General features: G+C 41.5%; 1 long non-coding RNA gene across 1 annotated transcript in view; it reads left to right on the forward strand.

The window, feature by feature from the left end:
• LOC138297328 (uncharacterized) overlaps window positions 1-14737 on the forward strand; it is a 67299-nt gene extending 52562 nt beyond the window's left edge. The window contains exons 2-3 of the long non-coding RNA XR_011204029.1: window positions 11506-11588; window positions 13802-14737. This is a non-coding gene — a long non-coding RNA (uncharacterized lncRNA). The remainder of the gene's footprint in view (window positions 1-11505; window positions 11589-13801) is intronic.
• Window positions 14738-19431: the final 4694 nt, after the last annotated feature.

The following is a 19431-nucleotide window of genomic DNA, read 5'->3' on the forward strand; positions in this document are numbered from 1 at the left end:
GGCTGTGAAATAACGTGTGTGCTATTTCACTCAGGCTGCAGTGGCAGTCCTGTTTAAGATTTCTCTGAGCTCCCTATGAGTGGCAAAAGAAATGCTGCAGCCCATAGGTATCTCCTGGAACCCCAGCACCCTGGGTACCTAGGTACCATATACTAGGGCAGTGGTTCCCAACCTTTTGATTTCTGTGGACCCCCACTTTAACATTAATGGATCCCAGGGACCCCCACTGAATCATTATGGGAATCCGGGGACCCCCGCCTGAGTCATTACTTGAAGCTGGGGACCTAATTTGTCAATATTTGTTAATACTGTTTTATTTTCTAGGCTCTCCAGGACCCACTGAAAAGGCTTTGCGGCCCCCAGGGGTCCCCGGACCACAGGTTGGGAACCACTGTACTAGGGAATTATAAGGGTGTTCCAGTGTGCTAAGTAGAATTGGTAAAATGGTCACTAGCCTATAGTGAAAATTTCAAAGGCAGAGAGAGCATAAGCACTGAGTTTCTGTTTAGCAGAGCCTCAGTGACACAGTTAGTCACTACACAGGTACACACATTCAGGCCACAAACTATGAGCACTGGGGTCCTGGCTAGCAGGATCCCAGTGAGACAGGCAAAAACAAACTTACATACATGTAAAAATGGGGGTAACATGCCAGGCAAGATGGTACTTTCCTACAGTGCCTCCTCCCACCTAGCAGAAAAAACCTGGAACAGCCTCTCCATGCATCTCCGGACCATCTCCTCTCATCTGGAATTCCGTAGAGCCCTCAAGTACTGGCTATTCCAATGAGCCACTGAAACCTGCAAGCTCCTGGATACCCTTGAGGGTGATTAGCTGCGCTTTACAAAACCTATTTGATCAATTGTTTGATTGATACATCTCTCAGAAAAATCATGACAGCTGAAAGTGGGAGAACTACCCAACCTCCTGGGAATTCTCGTCACTAAGGTAGAAGAACCTGGATAGACCATCAGTATTGGAGTTGTCTGACCCAGGATGGTGTTGCACCTTAAAGTTCATTTCCTATAGGTAGATGGACTACCTCAACAGTTTTAGATTCTCGCCCCTTATTTGCACTAGCTACCTGAAGGACCTGTGGTCTGTCTGAACCCGGAATTGAGTGCCAAACATGTATGGTCTCAGCATATTCAGTTCCCAGATTACAGCAAACTCTTCTCTTTGAAAAGCACTCCGCCTCTTTTCCATGGGAAGTAACCTCCTAAAGATGAAAAATACAGGTTGAGCTGTGATAGAACTGCCCCTGTGCAATGCTCGGAGGCATATGTTTGGGCTTTGAATGCCTTAGAAAAGTCAGGGGCCTTGAGCACAGGAGCTGCACACATGGCCTGTTTGAGGAAGTCAAAGGCTTTCTGTCAAGCCTCTGTCCAGATAACTTTCTTGGGCTGCTTCTTAGAAGTCAGCTCAGTCAAGGGTGCAGTAATGGTGCCATACTCCTTGACCAACCTCCTGTACTATCCTGTGAGGCCAAAGAAGGCCCTCACCTCAGTCTGCATTTTTGATGGCTTCCAGTCCAGAATAGTTTTTATTTTGGCCTGGAGGGATTGCACCTTTCCCCCACCCACAAGGGGTCCCAAATACACCACCAACCCATGCCCTATCTGATACTTACTGGTCTTGATAGTGGTGCCTGTGCCTTGCAAGGCCTGAAGTATTTCATGCAGGTAAAAGAGGAACCTCACACCTGCTACTTTCAGCAGATGTACCATCCAAGTAACCAGCACTGAAGGTGTCCATCCCAGCCAAGAAAAGGTTCACCAGCCTCTAGAAAGTGGCAGGGACATTTTCCAGTCCAAAGGGCCTCACTTTTATCTAATCATGGCCCTATGCTGTGGAAAACCCTTACCTTTCTTCATTCCCTTCAGTTAAGGCAATCTGCAAGTACCCTGAAGTTAAGTCAAAAGTAATCAGAAACTCGGCAGCCCCTAATCTGTCAATGAGCTCATCTGCTCTGGGAATAGTGTGAGAATCAATCTTAGTGACTGAGGTGAGCCCCTGTAGTCCACACAGAACTTGAGTCGTGGGGCAACACAGAGTGGAGCAGTTTTTGATACCAGCACCACCGAGTCTTTCCAACATCTTAGAGACCTCCTCTTTGATGCTGGTCCTCACTTTTTTAGACAACCTGTATAATTTCAGTGTCAGTATCATGGAGACACAGACGTGTTAGCCCAGAAGTGAGGGAAAACAGACAGGCAGATTGTTCCTGTAACTAGCGACAGACCCACTGCAGTTCTTAGGGATCAGTGATATAATATTGAGTTCAGAGATATCAGGATACAGACATATTGTGTCAAAAATATTGTTGACACAAATATTGTATCTATATATATATATACATATATATATATATATATATATATATATATATAAATAATGGTAATTGCAAAAATATTGAAAAAAAGGTTTCACAATATTATTGCAAAAAATAGGACAAAATATTGACTTCCATTAAGCAGACACTATAAAACAGTAAATACTGTATATTCAAAAAATACAAGTAACATTTATTATTGGAAAAAAAGTTTTCACTTCCATAAACATACAGACATATAATTGCATGTTGATATATACTTTTATAAAATATATCACTATTGTTAAAAATAGGTTACATTATATAATTTTTTTATGTTTTCCAGTTATTATTAGTATAAATATATATGAATTTATATATAATTATGTATATAAAGTATACAAAATGTAACAAAACCAAATATAAAACATTAAATAACTTACCAAAGAATTAAAACAAAAAAAACTAATTTGCTAAAAATAAAATTGATATGTATATCATACATTTAAAAAATAATCAAATAATAATATTACAGATATTTTAAAAATATTAATACATATACTAAACTCTGGAAATAATAGCCTAACACTTCATAGAGGTAAAATGTACAAATTCCACTTCAGTCTGTGCAACTGTAGGGAAGGCACTGGACTCCCAATGGGTAAAAATTACTATTCTCACTCTAGTCTGCACAACAGAAGGGAAAGCATTGGACTCAGAAGGGGTATAATTTTCCATTCCCACTCCAGTCTGTGCAACAGTAGGGCAAGTGTTGGACTCAGGAGGGGTATTATTTACTCTTCACACTGCAGTCTGTGCAACAGTAGGGAAAGCATTGGACTCTGGATGGATGAAATTTACTATTCAAACTCAAATCTGTGCAACAGTAGGTAAACTGGTAAACTCAGGAGTAGTAAAATTTACTATTTTCATTGCAATCTGTACAACAGTAAAGAAAGCCTTGGACAGTAAAGAAAGCCTTGGTTGGATAAATTTACACCCCAGCCTATGCAGCAGTAGGGAAAGCACTGGAAAGAAGAAAGTAGTTAATTTGAAACACATAACATAATTTAATAACTCTATTAATTCTCAGAAAATATCAAAATTATAGTATAAAAATTCTATATGAATGCAACCAACATTTACACAATTAACATAATTATTTAAAAAAATAATGATTATAAAAACTAAACAGATGTTATTAGCTGATTATTGACTTAAATTCCTACACTATATCCCCCCAAACTTAGCAGCCCAAATTAAAATATAATGAAAATAGAAAAGACTAACAAAATTAACATATTAATTATTAAGAAATAAATAAAAATGAATAATTACGTGATAGTTAATTATTACTTATATAATTTCCTATGACCTTACAAACACAACAACCTACAATTGACATATAACAGTAAAAATATAAATATTGAAAAATGTTCATAATTGTAATACAATTAAAAACGTTATTAAAAATGAATAGTTTACAAATGACTAATTATTACCTAATTAACTTCCCACCCTATCCACCTACAAACTAAACAACCCACACCTAAATATAAAAAATATAATAATTACAAAATTAACATATTTACTAATCAATTAAAAATCAATAATACATTATTAATTATTAGTAATTATTAGTAATTATTACTTAACTTCCCACCTTATACCCCACCAAACACAACAACCTGCAAGTGAAACATAGCATAAGAAATATACACTTTTCACAATTATAATTCAGTTAAATATTTTTTTGGGAGTTCAAGAAGATTTTTATTCTTTTATAATTTAACAAAAACATAGAAAAAAAAACTGCATTCTGTACATATATTGCTTGTCTTAGGCAATGTAAAAAGAAGAAAATAAAATAAATCAAAAACGCCATATACATAGATGATTAAGGGGGTTATTCTAACTTTGGAGGAGGTGTTAATCCGTCCCAAAAGTGACGGAAAAGTGACGGATTTACCACCAGCCGTATTACGAGTCCATTATATCCTATGGAACTCGTAATACGGCTGGTGGTATATCCGTGGTGGTAATCTGTATTACATTGGATGAAGTAATACAGAGAAAAGGTAACATAATAGAGAGTTAGAAACGCAAATAGAGAAGATAAAGAAATAGAGTAAGATTTGGCATGATGTTGCTCTGAGTTACAGATCACTGAATATGTTATAAGGGCTGAGGATTAAATACACTTGGGTGTCATTCGGAATGAGATCTAGAAATGTGTTCATGTTGGTTTATTGTAAGCAAAGAATTTATCCAAGAAGCACCAAGGTTTATGTGAGTGCATTTTCCACTGAGAATATTGGAAAGCAGTGTTATCTGTTCTCCAGATTTGAATTATCCAATTTAACCGTGACGTAAAAACAGATTTGATTGCTGCTATGAGCAGAAGGTCAAGAAGTTGGCGGTGCGATTCATTTTTGATATTAGGATCTAGAAGGCCTGTGATTAAGTATGAGAAATTGTTTTCTGGTTTAATATCGAATAGTCTGGAGATAAACAAAAAGACTTTGGGCCTGAATTTTTTGACCTGTCTGCAGTATAAAATCAGATGAGGTAGGTCTCCTGTCCCCTCCTGGCACTTCCAACAAGTAGGTGTATCTGCTGTGTTCATTGCGTGTAGGCATGAAGACGTCTAATAAATATTATGTATTAACCAAAATTTGGTTTGCGAGGGTATAGGAGTAATTTCATGTAAAGTCACTGATCTCCAAATGTTTGTCCACTCTGGATCTGTAATTACAGATTTAGAGTGGCCTTTCCAGAATTCTAAAGTCTTTCTAAAATGTTTTGTAGCCTGTGGTTAGAAAAAGTGGTAAATTCTAGATACCTGGTATCCAAGTCTGGAGATTTTCAAAAGTAAAGGAAGGACTGAAGGGTCATAGTGGAGAGAGTGAGTCTTAGATAGTGCTACTATAATTGTAAGAAAGTTAAAGAATTCCTGGTCCTCAATATGATACATTTCTTGTAGGTTTCTTGTAGGTTCGCAAAGGTGAAAGGATTGGAGAGTGTGCCTCATTGTTTGGGATAGTAAATACTTTTGTTTATCCATGATTGCCAGTGAAGAGTCTGATCTATATATTTAATATTTGGGTTGTACGAAAGAGAAGCAAGATTGGAGAATTTCAGTTTAGAATGCAATTTGTTATCAATTAAAAGTAATGCGTTTTTGGCATTCTTAAAGATATATTTAGAGTATGGTATGTGCTTGTCGGTAGATGTGAGTAGAGTTGCCGAGTCTAAGTTACTCAAAATTGCTTTTTCCACTTCAAGCGATAATGGAGTGTAGTTTCCGAGGGTGAAAGCCATTACGTACCTTGTTTGGCAAGGGAAGCTAATTGGTAATTTTATAATTAGGTAGGTTGAGGCCACCCAGGTTTTTGGGGTAGTCTTAAATTGTGTAAGGATATTCTTGGCCTTTTTCCTTTCCAATAAAGTTATAATAATTTTATCCAGTTTATGGTGGAAGTGATCGGTGAGTGATAAGGGGTGCATATTTATAAGGTAGTTAACCAGGGGAGATATCATAATTTTTATCGTTTTGATGCGACCCCACCAGGTAATACATTTTGGTGACCAGCCTTCTATAAATGTTAGATTTTTTTAAGGGTTAGAAGCTCGTTATAATTAGAGTGTCAAGGAAATCTCCCCCAAACTCGATTCCTAAGTACTTTATCTAATTCAACTGCCAGATTAGTCCTGACACGTGAATAGTGTTCAATTGTGTCCAAACATGTCATCTGTGTAGGCTGCCAATTTGATTATTTTTCCATTGAAATCTATTCCTGATATTTGAGGATTACTGTTAATGTATAAAAGTAGTAGTTTGAGTGCTAGTAGAAAAAGAGAGGGTGAGGTAGAGATACCAGGCCATTTATGGAGATAGATGCTCTGGGGTCACTATACATGGCGGTGATCATTTTTATGAAGTCATCTGCAAGATTACAAGATCTAAGGGACTCTAAGAATGTCCAAGAGACTTTATTGAAAGCCTTCTCAGCATCCAAGACTATAGCTACGGATGCAGAGGATCAATTCCTGGATCTTTCTATTACATGGTATAGTAGGCGGGTATTATCATTGGCCATCCTGTTCTTTAAAAACCCTACCTGAGAGTTACCAATTAGCTGCGGGAAGTAAAGATTAAGGGGATCATTCTGACTGTGACGGTCTTTTCTTTAGAAGTCGCGGGCGCCAGAGGACCGCCAGTGCTTGCTGTCCTCCGACCACCATACTACGAGTACTGAAGGATTTCTGCCACAGTTTGGGAGGAAATTCTTCAGTAGTCGTGCTGGCGGTTGGTGGTGCAGAGGTGGTTCCAACGCCGGCCCTGCCCCGCCAAGAGGACTCTGCTAGCTGTATTACGACCTGTAATATGGCCTGGTGTTGTCCTGATGGCGGGGCGCTGCCGGCGGTGGGAGAGCCGAGTTTCGCCCCCTCAGAGAGGAGCACCTCGTCGGACGAGGTAAGTGACCCCTGCAAGGGCAGGGGGTTGTGTGTGTGAATGGGTACATGTGAGTGTGTGTATGCATGTTATGAATGGGGGTGGAAGGGGAGTGTTTGTGCGTGCATGTGTGTAAATGTGGTGATGGGGATGCGTGTGTGGGTCAATGTAAATGCTGTGACGGGATGCGTGTGCGCATACATGTGGCAGGGGTGGAGGTGTTGTGTGTGTGTGTGCATGTATGGATTTGGAGCGTGTTGAGTGTGTGTGTGCATGAGTGTAACGGTGTTCTGAGTGAGTGTGTAGCTGGATGTGTGAGTCTGTGGGTGAGTGTGGGTGCGTGTGTGTATGCTGGGGTCTGGGGTGAGTACGGGGCTCAGGGGGGTCACTACTGGGAGTGGGGGAGTCATCTTCCGGCAACAGGAATGCAAACTCCCTTTGCCGGTAGCCTTTCCAGTAGGGATTTTGTGGCGGTGCTACTGCCATGAATCCCTTGCTGAAAGGGGACTCAGAATACCGGCAGCAGTATTGGGTGGCACGCCGGGTTGTAGATGCTCGTCTCAGGCCCGGCAGGTCAAACCACCCTGCTGGTAGGAAGGAGTAAATGGTGGTTTGGCACAGGCCAAACCGCCACACTTGTTATATGGCAGTCTGAACAGCCACCCTGGCGGCAGTCAACAGACCACTGCAGGTGTGGCGGTTCAGTTACTGCCATACTCGGAATGACCCCCTAAGTCTTTTGGCTAAACTTTTTGCATAGATTTTACAGTTGAGATTTATTAGCGAGATTGGTCTATAATTCTTTGGTAGTAAGAGATCCTTCCCTTCCTTGGGGATGACAACTTTATTTGCTTCAGCGGTTGTACTGTTAATTTTCCCAGAGGAGGCATATGTATTGTATAGTTCTGATAGAGTGGGTTGAAGTGAAGGGATTTGGTAAATGTTTTGTAAAATTTGGCATTGAAACCATTGGGTCCCTGGGCCTTATTATCTTTGTGTGTGTTAATAGCCTCAGTGATCTCAGCTGTAGAGATTGGTTTGGCTAATACCTCTTTATCGTCTTCAGATAGTTTGTGGATCAGTAATTTATTTAAATACTCTTTACATTGTTCAACTGTAATTTGGTTATCCTCCGGGTATAGTTCCATATGAAATTGTCTAAATGTATCTATAATTTTTTGGGGGTTGGTGTGGATGGAGTTCAACTTATCTTTGATTGAAGTTATGTTCTTTTGATTTTGTTTGTGTTTAAGATATGATGCTAGTATTTTTCCTGCTTTGTTGGCCTCACCGAGTTTAAGGTCTTTAAATTTATTAATCCACACGCCTGCTTGTTTGCTGAGTATTCTATTATATTCATATTTCTTTGCGGTAAGTTTGGTAAGGATCTGCTTGTCCAGGGTTTTGATATGGTAGGATTCTAAGGGAGCAATCTCATTCTCCAGTTCCAGTAGGGATTTATTTTTTGTCTTATTGATTTTAGTTTTCGTTTCTATTAATGTACCCCTTAAATTTGCTTTAAGAGTGTCCCAAAAAGTTTGTATATGTGTGTCCGGGGATGAGTTGTTAGTGAGAAAGTCGGAAATGGTCCATTCAATTCTCTTGGTCTTTTAAAATCTTGTTGTTTAAATGCCATTTTTTGATACGGGTTCTAGATTTGGTCCCAGTTAGTAGAGTATTGATACATGCATGGGCAGAAATTTTTATTAGTGAAATATTTGTTTGGTCATTAAGGTGAGTATGGGAACCTGAGATGAGGATATAATCTATTCTCATGTATGAGTTATGAGGAGGAGAATAAAAGGTATAATCCCTCGAGTCAGGGTGTTGGTGTTTCCATGCGTCTTTAAGGTCATATTTAGTGCAAATATCCTTTAGAATTCTATGTGCTTTAGGTGGGCGATAATTGCAATTGGATTATCTATCAGAGTATCCAGGAGGAGGTTGAAATCTCCAGCTACAATAAGGAGGTCATTAGTAAGCAACTGGCCTAATTTCTCTGAAATTGTATTCCAGAAATCACAGTCATCAATATTTGGACTGTATATGTTAACAACACTTAGGGCCTGATTACAACTTTGGTGGAGGGGGTTAATCCGTTCCAAATGTGACGGATATGCCTCCCACCGTATTACGAGTTCCATAGGATATAATGGACTGGTAATAGGGCGGTCGGGATATCCGTCACATTTGGGACGGATTAACCCCCTCCGCCAAAGTTGTAATGAGGCCCTTAATCTAGTCTCATATTTCATTAGAGTTGTTATGAACCATCTTCCTTCTGTATCAGAGATATAGGATTCAGTAATTAGGTTAGCTTTTTTGGAGATCAGTGTAATCACACCATTTTTTTGTGGACTGCCGGAGAACAGTGTACATCATCAATCGTTTTTGATTTTGAGTGCTTCTGTCTCTGGAATCATTGTCTCTTGAAGGAGGATAATATCTCCCTTGGTTTGTATAGATAGTTCACTATTTTCTACGTTTTAAAGGATGGTTCATACCATTAACGTTCAAAGATACAATATTCATATTGTATATCGTATTAGTATTAGCCATAGTATGATGTTATGTGGTAGAGGTGTGTATCAATGTGTATCAAAAGTACTCTTATGTAAGAAGGGTATCTTTGTGAGTATGGGCTATCATTGATATACAACAGTTGAATATGTGTATAATTTCTGCTTTCACAATAAAGTAGAATAATCCAATAAGTGCTATATATATAGTGAACAAAACACGTACTGTCTATAGTCTTGTGAGAAGGAGTCCTAGAAGTACTATATTGGATGAATTAGTATAAGTCTAGTGTGAGAATTGCACTCATAGTAACCCTAAGCTTTCCAGCAAATAAGTATAAATGAGAGAAAGGTGGTAGAGAAAATAAGAAAGGAAGACGAAGAATAAAAAATGAAAGAAGAAAAAGTAAGAACAACACCCTCCCCACCCCTCTGTCCTATTCCCCAACTTTCTACATACGCCATGGAGTGGGCAACAAAAGAAGAGCAAACATCCGTTGGGGCATCGCAGAATATACATTGTGATGTGCACATTGTATGCCGCTATTATAGATAACATTCAGAGGAAAGGTCACATAAGTTTATTTATATCTGTGTCTTGGAAAGCTATCAAAAATTGGATACATGGATGGCACATGTGTTGGAAATGATATAGCATAACCTGCAGAAAATGGTGAAGTGAAACTATTGCATGTAACTTGTTCAAAAGGTTATGCAATCCACATTTAAGCAAATCAAGCAGAATATGTATGAACATATACTGTCAGTTAACAAGAGCCTAACTATAGTAGACAATGAGTGAGTATGAACTAACCTTAACAGGTAATGTGATAAGAGAACAAGAAGGTGATTAAGTCTCACTAATTAGATCACAAAATTTACCACCTATTACTTTAACAATTCAGACAATACAACAAATGAACCTTAAATCCGATCATAGGAAAGAATATCCTTATTAGGAGGAAACATTGTAGATAAGGAGGGACCCTACAGATTGCTAAAAGCATTAAAAAGTCCTCAATACCGATGAGATTGGCGCGCTTTTAAGGAACAATGTTTAGGTTTTTCTTCTGTTTGACAGGGCTCTAGCAAGATCCATTTCTTGTCCTGCCACTTCAACTAAAAAAGTTTTTAAAGAATTGTGATCATTGAAGATTTGATGTTTTCCATCCATGATGATTCTGAATTTTGCTGGACCTGCAAAAGAAAATTGAATTTTCATGTCTCTGAGTCTATCGCGTAGAGCCAAGAATCCTTTTCTTGTATCTATAGTCCTTTTGGAGTAGTCCTGTGAGATGTAGATTTTAGATCCATTCCAGTTAATGTGGTTATTTTTGTGCATGTAGAGCAAGACTTCTTCGGCATGTTAGAACCGCAGAGGTTTGCTAACTATTGGTCTGGGTTTGGTCAGAGAGCCATAGGAGTGTTTGAATGTTGGAACCCTTTGTGCTCTTTCCAGTTAATTTTTTTTGTCAAATTGGAGGCCTGTAACAAGAGGTAACCAAGATTCAAGGAAGGAAATGCACGAATTGGGGGGCCCTCATTACTTTCAGATCCTTCAGTAACCCCAAAAATTCTCAGGTTACCTCTCCTATTTCGGTCCTCCAAGTCCACAATGTCTTTTTTCATAGATTTCGTTATTGATTGTAGGAAGAGAAGGTACTTGTTAGATTTGTTCTTGACTTCTTCCAGGTCACTGATTCTTTGTTCTGCCTCAAACATTTTGTTATTGACAGTGTTGATATCTGCCATGATGGCGGTTAATTCAAGCTTCATAGAGTCTGTGTTTAATTTTGTAGATTTAGCGAGGTCATGCACTTCCAACAATTTTTTGAGACTCATAACCTTCGTACTGTTTATATCAGCCTTGCATTTGATCGGCGAAGCCGAAAAGGTTGGTTCTCCTTTGGAACGCTTAGCGTGAGATTTAGGTTCCTTCTCAGCCATGTTAAATTCTGCTGTTCTTAATTGAAGGGATGGGTTAGTGTGCCGGTTTTGTAGGAAATAGCGAACACAAATTGAGTGTTGAATTTGTTCAGTTATCACAATCACCGAAGATTTCTGGCCATGTATTACTTCTACATCTGGTCTGGGCCTGAAGAGTTCTGAAGTTATAATATTGAGAGACTAAGCTGTGATAACTCATGTATTTCGACATGCTTAATGATCATCAAAAGTCAAGTTCACAGGAATGAGTATATTGTTCATTTTATTCGCAGATATTTCACACATTTCTGAAAACAGCAAAGAAGAAAAATATTTGCCGTTTCAGCATGAGCGCCATTTTAAGTTCAGGTTTTGAGTGAGTAATTTGTTTTCTTCATGCATTCGGTGAAACTTGCAAAACTGGTGAATAAACGCATTCATTTTTTGCCATGATTAGCGCAAGTTGTACAAGTATTGTTCAAAAGATTTCAATCGATTTAGTCCAACAATGCGCCAGGTTGAGGAGTGTAACACCACCATTTTAGGATGCATGCGTTGGTTACAGTGAGAGGAGACAAACTCAATTAAAACATTTAGATTAGCTCTGACCTTATCTCTGGTCTTCACATGTGTGGCAGGAGTCTTTCTGAAATCGGACGTTTATATTTGTTAAGCGTCTGCAGATCGCGGAGCAGCAGAAACAGACGAACGTTGTTCTGAGTTGGCGGGCGAGACGGAGTCAAGAATCCATACGCTTCTCTGTCCAAGCCATGCCCCCATTCAGTTGAATATTGTAATAAAAAATTATAATTAATTATTAATTAATTCATACTTAATTAACTTCCCACCCTATACGACTTCAAACCCCAAAACCTGCAACTAATATATAACATAAAAATATGAATATATTTCACAAATTTCAGATTTAGAATTCAATTAAATAATTTATTGAAGATTAATAATTAATTAATACTTAATTATATTCCCACTCTATACCCCATCCGAACCTCACAACCTGCTACAACACTATGAATTACTATTGACAGAAGTGAAACAGGGTGCATATTGGCTCCTTTACTACTTAATCTTTACTTGGCCGACCTAAATAATGCTCTTTGTGTAGTGCATCCCTTCCCACCTAAGCTTGGAGACTCACATCTGCAATGTCTGCAATATGCAAATGATACTATTTTATTTGATCATGCTGCTGTTGGCATGCAAAGGTTGCTGAATGCCTTGTCTTACTATTGCAATAAAAAATAAGAGCCCCATCAATGCTTCAAAAATTTAAATTATGGTATTTTGGCGAAAGAAAGTTAAACATATTAAATTCACTTTCGACCAGGCTATTATTGAGCAGGTATCCAGCTTCAAATACTTGGACATTCATTTTAACCAGTGCGGCTCACACTATCTGCATCTTGAGGCTATTAAGGGAATGGCGACAGCCATGATCATCAGTTTCCAGACATTGTTGGAAAAAATGTCAGTGCCAGATTTGACCGTAATCTGTCGAATAATTAACTCTAAGGTCCTCATTACAAGTTTTTGAGTCGGACGGCCAGACAGCCATGTAGGCCCAGAAATAGGCGGTCTGACCTCCAGCCCCGTCAGTACAGCAACCAACTACTGATCATATTACAAACCCAAAGTTGCAGAGGCGAGCATCCATTGCGGTCAGCCAATGGCAGTACGAACCACAACAGTTCGTAGTCACCAAAGTAATACATACTGACACATTGGTTAGATTGGAAAACAACACAACTGACACACTTTGCCACACTGTACACACATGCAAAGGACACTATAAACACATCCTTTAACAAACCACAATCCTGTGCATTTTCACGGCAAGACTCTGCAAGACAGAGTGACTTTTTCCCACACTGCACAGATACTAGGCACCATTTTTTCACCATCCCATACAACACCCTGCACATACTTTGCTAGTCACATCCTTTGCCCGTCACATCCTTTTACACTATCCCTCTTTAGTAACTCACTGTCACTCTTCTATATTTTTTCCCCCATGTCACATTTTGAAAATCCCTGTTTCACAGATGAAGAGTTAAGAGTCATGGTGGATTAAATCATAAGAGTAGAGCCACAGTTATTTGAAACCCAAGTCTAGCACACTCCTCTTAGTAGGAAAATGGAAATGTAGAATAGGATTGTTGGCAGAATGAATAGTATTGGCAACAGACACATTCACAAAGCACTGACCACAACATGACACCAATCACATATACAACAAAGTCGTGGGTTTGCCTGCATTCCAATCAACTAGGTCTCAAAATGATCGAAGCCACATCTTGCCTAGCCACTGTTTTACCTGTACAGGTGGCAATATGTCATTCTCAGGCCATCCTCCCAAGTGCTAATGACATGCACATTTCAGCAGCTGCTCCACTTAAATGGAATTGGCATGCTGTACAAATGTCAGGTCAATACAACCAATAACATGGGTACCTGTACAATAGGGTAACCTGCAAATTAACTATGTACAAGGTATTTTCAAAAGGTCACTGTAAACATTTGGAGGTAGATGTCACAATACAACCAATAACATTTTATGTTTCACCTCAATAGGTTGACATGCCACTGGGCACCCAGAGGCTACAGAAGAGACTGCCATTACCCCCATGGATGAAGCCCTCATTGAAGAAGACACCCCTGAATGTCTGGACGTGGAGGACGGTTATGGCCCATCCAGACAACCTGGTCTGACCCAAACAGTGAGTCTCACTGTACCCACATCAACACCCCCCAACCTGGTTGCCTTGCCATCACAGGCACTCGCTCGCCCCTCAACCTGTGTCCTTAGGACAGTGTCTACCATAATGTGTCCCCAGTCTAGGATCCTGAGCCACAGAACAAAATCCCTGATAATGATGGTCCTGAAACCAGTGAGAGAAGGCACCCTGTGGCAAGAGCACAGGCCGTGGGGTAGAGTACAAGAGAGGGATGCTGTGGGCCAACTGGGTGAGGCGACTGGGGATGCTCCTGGCCAGAAAACCATCACCCACATCCTGGGGGTCTATCAGGAGTCCCAAGGCATGATGGGCCAGGTACGTGCGGAACTTCAACAGATCAAGTAGCTGCAGAAAGACATCCACAGGGATATGCTTGAGCAGTAGGAGGCCCACAATACCAACATGGCCTCCCTAACAGGGGTGTCGAGGGACATTAATAGTACCCTGATCAAGGATCATCAACAACATTCTACCTCTTCCTTTGGCACAGCAATACTAGGTACTTCATCAGTGCCAGCCACTAGAAGGGGGTCCTGTCAGGGGAAGAACCCACCCCAAACACCTCTGCCTCTGTAACAGCAGATCCCCCCCACTCAAGTGGGGACATCCAGCAAAGACTCCAGGAGGTGCGTATGGCAAGACACCCACCACTGCCAGCAAGTGACCTCTTCCTACAGGACCTCCTTTGTGTGCCACATATTCACTCTGTTGACTGTTCTTCAACCACCTTCCATTTCCAATGGGGGTTGTACCCTGGACCTTTGACTTAAAATAGTGTGGCATCTACTCCAATGATTTCATCCACTATGACTGAACTCTTCACTCTTCTTTTCAACCATACCCCAATATTATTTTATGCACACATTTTTAAAAAATCTACCTATCACGAAGTCAGTGTCTGCTTGCTTATGTTCCACATTTTGCTATGTAGAGATCTAAGACCATGTGAAGCAAATGAGGAAGACACTATGCTAATGCAAGGTGGGAGATGTTACAGGTACAGTGTTCTGCTAAGGATCACTACTAATACACACAAACACATTGCTATAAGTGTCTGGCCACACCAAACATTTTATTTCACTGTATATCACATAGGCTGTCCATATGCCTGGACCGTCATAGCCAAGAATGTCTGACGCATATGATGTCAAGGTATACATACCAAGGTACAGCTCCCAGACCACAGAAGGAAGGGCCTTGTCAGACATTGTCCTGTAGAATAGGCAAACAGAAAAGTACATGGATTCACCAGCTTGAGCTTTATCAGTAATCCAACATCAAATAAACCAAGGTACCGACAGAGGGCAGTACAACAGTTCCTGATCACAGGTCCATCATAATCCATTGACCATGCATTTGGTGGTATGACATAAACATATGTCAGTATTGTGGCACAAGCACTGTGCCCTGCAATAATGAGACACATCTACAGCTACATACAGGTCATACAAGAAGAGTGTTTAGCCTATTTGAAGGATGAATGCCTTGCTTGCACTGGATGACAACATATTTCATGGCCACATGATCACACACATGATGCAATCTGCTCAATACAGCACAATAAACAAGTCCAATGTGCACTTCTGCCCTACCCAAACACTATTCAAGCTGCCTTGGCACAGGTCTCAGACACTCAAATCTGTGACCTGTATTACCTGTACAAATACATGTCCACGCCCTATGTCGGAACAGCATCACATAAATACCAATGTCACAACTCTGCTATGCTCACATGAGGATGTCATGGTGAAATTACCTGTACAAAGACAAAACACAGAGTATAGGCTTGAAAAAACATCCTATTACACAAATCATATGGCAAGTAACTGAAAGGAAATTACATTGCAATGAAACTGACACAAGAAGCTACATAAAGGTGGGAATATTTCACAGGCTAACCATTCAAGCACCCTTTGGCTGAATATTGAAGAGTATTAGCTCCCCAATTATGGCCAAAATACTCTACTCCAAACATTCCAACATCTACAGTTTTTCATACTGTCATAGTCATTACATCACCTGACATAATTACACTCAAGAAAAGTAGTTATTGATGAGATCTTCCTGCAAGTCAGCTCCTTCCTCTTCACCACTGTCATCCTCACTTGGCATTTCATGAATCTCACCCCGTGGCACTGCAGGCTGCCCCTCCTCTGAGATATTAGGGAAATTCCTCCACAGGACAATGTTGTGGAGCATGCAGCATGCTACAGTGATGTGAGACACTTTTCTGGGTGAGTAGAGGAGGGCTCCAGGCGCCAAAATCTGGCCTTCAGGAGCCCAACAACTCCACTATGCGCCATGTTCTTCCAGGGGCCTCATTGAAGTGGACTTCCCCTGGCATAGTTGGATTCCTTCTTGGCGTCAACAAGCAAGGATGGTTTGGGTATGCAGGGTCTCTTGTTAAGGAATGGGACATATGTGCAACAATGAGTCCACCTTTTCAGGATTGTAGCACCATTGCACACACACAAACATTACAAATCTCACTTACCAACCAGCCAGGCCCTCTCTGGATACAGTTGTCACATCAGCTGGGTATAGTGCTGTTCCGCATTATGAAGGAGTCATGGGCTGAACCTGGATAATGGGCACAGACCTGTGAAATGTAAAGGTCCACCAAACAAATAGCTTGCACATTAATGGAATGGCAGTTCTTTCTGTTGTGGTATGCTTGTTAATTTGCATGCAATGGGTCCAAGCCAAAATGTGTGCCATCAATGGCCCCCACTACATGTGGGAGGCGTGCAAAACCATAAAAGTCAGCCTTCACATGGGCTAAATCCTTATGTCGGGGAAACTGGATGCAGCTGTCCAGACGTTTCAACATTGCTGTATGTTGTAAGGACCCTGTGGCTAGAAAGTGCAATACCGACATGACTTGTACACTGGGTGGTATGCTGGCTGGATAACTAATAGCTGGCATCAGATCTGTCTCCAACTGACGACATAAGTCCACTATTGTTTGCCAATTGAGACGATACAGGAGGATGATGTGTCGTTCTTCCATGTTCTGAAGGTCTGGCAGTGAATGGTAGACAGGTGGTTGTTGCATCCTTCCTCTCCCTGACTACCTATGTATGACACAAAATGAGTTCTAACATTAGTCATTGTGTCCCCACCTACATGCATGATGCATATCAATGATATCATGTGACAATGCATTATAGAAGGGATAGACATGGCAAACAGTGCACATCACAGCTGCTAATAACACAAGGGACACACATGATCCCCATGGTTTTCCACACGTGTCCACTAAATTTATCTGGACCAAACTCAAATAAGTGCATCACAATTGCCCCTCAAAATGTGACTGGATATCTCGACCACAAAAACATCCTTTGGTCGGGGTGGACTGTGCCCCACTGTTAAATGCCATCTGTGTATGGCAGCATACTACAATGGTGTTTGAGTAGTAGGACCAACATGACAAAACAGGATAAGCATGTTTGTGAGTTCATCCAACATTTTCAGAGGTGTGACTGCACTGACCTCCTGGTCAGCGTCTGCTGCCCTCCCAGGCTACTCTGACTGCTGCTGCCTCTGCCCCTTGCCTGGTACAAACTGAGAGTCTCCTGACTCTCAGTTCGAGGCCCTCCTCCACCCGCAGGCTCATCCCTGCACCTCATCCCTTGTGGTCTAATGGCCATCACAAGTAAGTATTTCCTTTTTTCTTTTCTTCTCTCTGTCACTCTTTCATTCTTGCATTTTATACCTTTTTCTTCTATTATCCCTCGTTTTACCCTAGTTCTTTTTCCTTTCTCCCTTCTTTCCTCTGCCCCCACGCAAAGCCCCTTCGCCCCCGCCTCCTAGCTGACTGCTCCCCCCACCCCTTCCCTTCTTATGGCAGCTGCAGTGCTGTGAGAGAGCAACTGCACTGACCTCCTGACCAGCATCTGCTGCCCTCCCCAGCTCCTCTGGCTGCTGCTGCCTCTTGCCTGGGACAAACTGAGTCTGAGTTCAAGGCCCTCCTCCACCTGTGCATCATTCCTGGCGGTCTATTGGCTATCACATGTAAGTTTTTCCTTTTGTTTTCTTTTCTTCTCTCTGTTACACTTTCACTCTTGCATTTTCTGCCTATTTATTCTATTGTAGGTAGGAGGCTGGCCTGGTTTTTAGTGGGTACCTTGGGTACTTGCACTTTATACCAGTGTAGGAAAGTACCATCTTGCCTGGCATGTTACCCCCATTTTTACTTGTGTGTCAGTTTGTTTTTGCCTGTCTGGCTGGGATCCTGCTAGCCAGGACCCCAGTGCTCATATTTTGTGGCCTGAATGTGTGTCCCTGTGTAGTGACTAACTGTGTCACTGAGGTTCTGCTAATCAGAACCTCAGTGCTTATGCTCTCTCTGTCTTTAAAATTGTCACTAAAGGCTAGTGACCATTTTCACCAATTCTAATTGGCACACTGGAACACCCTTATAATTCCCTAGAATATGGTACCTAGGTACCCAGGGTATTGGGGTTCCAGAAGATCCCTATAGTTTGCAGCATTTCTTTTGCCACCCATAGGGAGCTCAGACAATTCTTACACAGGACTGCCACTGCAGCCTGAGTGAAATAATGTCCACGTTACTTCACAGCCATTTTACACTGCACTTAAGTAACTTATAAGTCACCTATATGTCTAACCCTCACTTGGTGAAGGTTAGGTGCAAACTTACTGAGTGTGAGAGCACTATGGCATTAGCCAAGGTGCCCCCGCATAGTTCAGGGAAATTTCCCCGGACTTTGTGAGTGCGGGGACACCATTACATGCGTGCACTACATATAGGTCAATACCTATATGTAGCTTCACAATGGTAACTCCGAATATGGCCATGTAACATGTCTAAGATCATGGAATTGTCCCCCCATGCCAAATCTGGTATTGGGGTGCCAATCCCATGCATCCCCGGGGCTCCAGCATGGACCCCGGGTACTGCCAAACCAGCTCTCTGGGGTTTTCACTGCAGCTACTGCTACTGCCACCCCACAGACAGACTTCTGCCCTCCTGGGGTCTGGGCAGCCCGGTCCCAGGAAGGCAGAACAAAGGGTTTCCTCTGAGAGAGGGTGTTACACCCTCTCCCTTTGGAAATAGGTGTTAAGGGCCTGAGAGGAGTAGCTTCTCCTGGCCTCTGGAAATGCTTTGAAGGGCACAGATGGTGCCCTCCTTGCATAATCCAGTCTACACCAGTTCAGGGAACCCCCAGCCCTGCTCTGGCGCGAAACTGTACAAAGGAAAGGGAAGTGACCACTCCCCTGTCCATTACCACCCCAGGGGTGGTGCCCAGAGCTCCTCCAGTGTGTCCCAGACCTCTGCCATCTTGAATCCAGAGGTGTGAGGGCACAATGGAGGCCTCTGAGTGGCCAGTGCCAGCAGGTGACGTCAGAGACCCCTCCTGATAGGTGCTTACCTGACTAGGTGGCCAATCCTCCTCTGAGGGCTATTTAGGGTCTCTCCTGCAGGCTTTTCCTCAGATA

Source organism: Pleurodeles waltl, chromosome 5, assembly GCF_031143425.1.
Source record: "Pleurodeles waltl isolate 20211129_DDA chromosome 5, aPleWal1.hap1.20221129, whole genome shotgun sequence".
Classification (NCBI taxonomy): domain Eukaryota; kingdom Metazoa; phylum Chordata; class Amphibia; order Caudata; family Salamandridae; genus Pleurodeles; species Pleurodeles waltl.